Consider the following 5,000-nt stretch of genomic DNA (forward strand, 5'->3'; position numbering starts at 1 on the left):
CCGCCACTGCAAAAGGGGCACCGGCTTCTAGTCGCGCGTGCTGCCCGGGGTCCCGGGCCGCGGAACTCCGCGCAGTGTCTAGCGCGCGGCCGGGGCAGGTCGACGGCCCTTGTGTAACGTATCAGTCCCCGAAACGACCGCTTGCCCCTGCCGGCTCCCTGGCCGCTCGTCTCTGCCCTCCCTCCTCTGCTGCCCTCCACGCGCCCCCCGCCACCCACCCACCACTCGATGACCACGAACGGGGCGGAGGCTCTAGTCGCTCCTGCTGCCCGGGTCCCGGGCCGCGGAGCTCCCCGCCGAGTCTAGCCGCGGCCGGGCAGGTCGTGCTCTTGTGTAACGTATCCCCGAAACGACCGCTTGCCCCTGCCGGCTCCCTTGCCGCTCGTCTCTGCCCTCCGTGCTTTGCTGCCCTCCACGCGCCCCCCGCCACCCACCCCCAACTCCATGACCGCAAACGGGGCGCCGGCTGTAGTCGCGCGTGCTGCCTGGTTCCCGGGCCGCAGAGCTCCCCGCCGGGCCTAGCCGCGGACGGGGCAGGTCGGGCCCTTGCGTAACGTATTCCCGAAACGACCGCTTGCCCCTGCCGGCTCCCTTGCCGCTCGTCTCTGCCCTCCCTGCTCTGCTGCCCTCCCCACGCCGCCCCGCACCCTCCACTCGGCGACCGCAAACAAGACGCTGGCTCTACTCGCCTCTGCTGCCAGGGCCTCCGTGCCGGCTGCACGATCTGGCTGCCGGCTCCAGGTGCTGCCGAGGCCAGGACAGTTTGGCCCCTCCCGCGCAACTTTCACGGAACCGCCTGCTGGCTGGCACAGCCACCCACGACCCCCGCGGCTGCTTCTCGTTTCACTCCCATATCCCTGCCCCCACTTACTCCGCCGGCAAACGGGGCGCTGAATACACACGGTCCCAGGCCCAGGAACCTGACGCCGGCTCCAGCAGGTCCTCACAGCATTCCGAGGGCTGGCATAATTTGAGAAGATATTATTTGGGGGATAGGTAGTGGGTATGGGGGGGGGGAATTGTCCCCGTCTTCCGCCATCGAGTCCAGACGTTTCCTGGGCTCGTGTGGGTAGACGTGGACCCCGTTTGTTGGTTGGGCAGACGTTGCCTCCCGAACGAGCAGCTGGGTAGACGTGGCCTCCCAGGAGAGCGACTCGGTAGACGTCGCCTCACGGGAGGAAACGGGTAGACGTCGCTTCACGAGAGAGTGACCGGGTAGAAATGGCCTCAGAGAGGCACCAATGGACTAAGACGTTGGCCTCCTCGCGACATGACAGACTGGGCAGCACAACGTCAGCCTTCCAGGTATAGCAAACTTGGGTAGACGAGTCGCAGTCCCGACATATCCACTCCGACGTCGGGTTCGACCTTTGCCTCAGCCAGAGTGAAACTGGTAGACCGCGACACCCCGATAGAGTGACCGGTATAGACGTGAGCCTTCGCTCGGAGACAACTCGGTTAGAGCGTCGCCTCCCTGAAGGACAAGTTGGTTAGACGTCCTGCCCTCCTCGGCAGAGTGACCGCGGTAGACGGACACCGTCCTTACGGAGCCCAGCGATTTACGTTATAACGTGCCAGCCTCGCCCGCAGACTGACTTGGTAGGACTCCGCCGGTCCCTGCACAGGAAGTTGGTAGACGTCGCTTCTCCAGCGTGAGGAAAGTCTGGTAGAGGGGGGCGTCGCTCTCCTGGGCAAGTGACGCGGTAGACAGACCTCCTCCTGCCTCTCGCTTGGAGAGCGCATCAGTACGACGTGGGCCTGCGCACGCCGCGCAACGACTGGAATACGTCGCCTCCCAGGAGGAAACGTTGGTAGACGATCGGCTCTGCATGTGTGGAAAAAGTTGGTAGACGTGGCCTTTCGCCTAAAGACGGACAGGTGGTAGTACGATCGCCAATCCACCGGATGCAATTGGTAGACGTCGCCACACGTCCCGGGAGTGCGGATCGGGTGTACGCATGCGCGTACCACAGGGACGTCGCCTCCCGGGAGAGCGACTCGGGAGACGTGGCCTCCCGACAGACGGACTGGGTAGACGTCGCCTCACCTCGGCAGGAATATGGTAGATCTACGGATTTGTCAGATGCGTGGCCTCTGGGCATTCCAGAGAGTGGACATCGGTAGAACGTGGCCATCCCCGCAGAGGGCGAGACGGACTGGGAATAGACGATCGCCTCCTCTGCGGAGGCATAGCTCCTGGTAGATCCCAACGGCCCCGTCGTCTCTGTGTGTGGAAAAGTTGGTAGACGTGGCCTCCCGAAAGACGGACAGGGGTAGACGTCGCCTCCCCGGATGAAATTGGTAGACGTCGCCTCCCGGGAGAGCGACTCGGTAGACGTGGCCTCCCGACAGACGGACTGGGTAGACGTCGCCTCCCCGGAGGAAATTGGTAGACGTCGCCTCCGGGAGTGTGACAGGGTAGACGTCGCCTCCCGGGAGAGCGACTCGGTAGACGTGGCCTCCCGACAGACGGACAGGGTAGACGTCGCCTCCCCGGAGGAAAGTCGGTAGACGTCGCCTCAAAGGAGAGTGACGCGGTAGACGTCGCCTCCCGGGAGAGCGCCTCGGTAGACGTGGCCTCCCCGCAGACGGACTGGGTAGACGTCGTCTCTCTGGGTGGAAACTTGGTAGACGTCGTCTCTGTGTGTGGAAAGTTGGTAGACGTGGCCTCCCGAAAGACGGACAGGGTAGACGTCGCCTCCCTGGAGGAAAGTTGGTAGACGTCGCCTCTCCAGAGAGTGACGCGGTAGACGTCGCCTCCCGGGAGAGCGACTCGGTAGAGGTGGCCTCCCGACAGACGGACTGGGTAGACGTCGCCTCCCGGGAGAGCGACTCGGTAGACGTCGCCTCCCTTGCGGGAAGTTCGGTAGACGTCGCCTCTCCAGAGAGCGACGGGGTAGACGTCGCCTCCCGGGAGGGCGACTCGGTAGACGTGGCCTCCCGACAGACGGACTTGGTAGACGTCGCCTCCCCGCAGGGATGTTGGTAGACGTCGCCTCCCGGGAGAGCGACTAGGTAGACGTGACCTCCTTGGAGAGCGACTAGGTAGACGTGGCCTCCCCGCAGACGGACTGGGTATACGTCGCCTCCCCGGAGGAAAGTTGGTAGACGTGGCCTCTCCAGAGAGTGACTCGGTAACAGACGTTAATCCAGAGGTTTCCAGGTTCGTCTTTTATTTTCGGGGCGCTATCGCAGCGCACGTACCACAGGGGTCAGCGAGCCAACGCAAACAGCACGCCAGCTGCGTGGCCCTCCCTCTCAGTCACGTGAGCTGGGTAGACATCGTCTCCTGGGTGGAAACTTGGTAGACTGTCTCTCTTGTGTGGAAAGTTCGAGTAGACCAGGCTCCGGAGCGCGAAAGACGGACAAGGTAGACGTCTGACCGCTCCCTGCGCATGCAATTCTATCAGGAGTGGCCCGACAGTGCGCCAGAATCGCCGGGAGTGTGACGGGGTAGATGTCGCCTCCCTGAGAGCGACTCGGTAGACGTGGCCTCCCGACAGACGGACTGGGTAGACGTCGCCTCCCTGGAGGAAAGTTGGTAGACGTCGCCTCCCGAGAGAGTGACGCGGTAGACGTGACCTCCTTGGAGAGCGCCTCGGTAGACGTGGCCTCCCCGCAGACGGACTGGGTATTCGTCGTCTCTCTGGGTGGAAACTTGGTAGACGTCGTCTCTGTGTGTGGAAAGTTGGTAGACGTGGCCTGCCGTCAGACGGACAGGGTAGACGTCGCCTCCCTGGAGGAAAGTTGGTAGACGTCGCCTCTCCAGAGAGTGACGCGGTAGACGTCGCCTCCCGGGAGAGCGACTCGGTAGACGGCGCCTCCCGACAGACGGACTGGGTAGACGTCGCCTCCCCGGAGGAAATTGGTAGACGTCGCCTCCCTTGCGGGAAGTTCGGTAGACGTCGCCTCTCCAGAGAGTGACGGGGTAGACGTCGCCTCCCGGGAGAGCGACTCGGTAGACGTCGCCTCCCCGGAGGAAAGTTGGTAGACGTCGCCTCTTAAGAGAGTGACGCGGTAGACGTCGCCTCCCGCGAGAGCGCCTCGGTAGACGTGGCCTCCCCGCAGACGGACTGGGTAGACGTCGTCTCTCTGGGTGGAAACTTGGTAGACGTCGTCTCTGTGTGTGGAAAGTTGGTAGACGTGGCCTCCCCGCAGACGGACTGGGTAGACGTCGCCTCCCTGGATGAAATTGGTAGACGTCGCCTCCCGGGAGTGTGACGGGGTAGACGTCGCCTCCCTGGAGAGCGACTCGGTAGAGGTGGCCTCCCGACAGACGGACTGGGTAGACGTCGCCTCTCTGGGTGGAAAGTTGGTAGACGTCGCCTCCTGTAAGCCCCAAGAGGTGACAGCAATCAATCATAAAGCGACTGTGGCGGTAGACTTCTAAACACTGTCGTCGCACCACTTGCTGTGACCTCCCTGGAGAGCGTCGGCATTGGATAGAATAGAAAATGTTTTTAAAGAATCTATTTTAATACCCCGCCTACGGTAGAAAGTGGAACCTCACCCGCAGGGTAGGACTGGGTATTCGTCGTCTCTCTGGGTGGAAACTTGGTAGACGTCGTCTCTGTGTGTGGAAAGTTGGCAGACGTGGCCTGCCGTCAGACGGACTTGGTTGGCGTGCCGTCCAACGCTGTGGCTGGGTGGTTGTAGCCTGCACGCTGTCAGCGACTCGGTAAGCGTTCCGTGTGCCGGAGTCGGTAGGTAGACGTGGCCTCACTACGCAATCGTCCAGACGCTGCCTCCTACCCAAGGGAAGTGGCTGGGTAGACGTGCTCTCCTCGGAGAGTTCCGAGCTCGCCCAGGGGTCGCTGTTTCGCGCTGCCTCCGGCTACGTCATCGTAGAAGGCGGCGTGATTGCTGCACCTTGCCGCTGGGCGGAGATGAGCTTCTTGCGTCTGGCGCACCTCCGGGTCCTTAGTTTCCGTCTATAGGGGAGCTGCCTCGCAGGCACTCCCGGAGCAGCTGGAGCAGCTGGAGCCGGGGGCCGGTGATCC

This window comes from Indicator indicator, unplaced genomic scaffold (genome assembly GCF_027791375.1).
Source record: "Indicator indicator isolate 239-I01 unplaced genomic scaffold, UM_Iind_1.1 iindUn_scaffold_384, whole genome shotgun sequence".
NCBI classification, from domain to species: Eukaryota; Metazoa; Chordata; class Aves; order Piciformes; family Indicatoridae; genus Indicator; species Indicator indicator.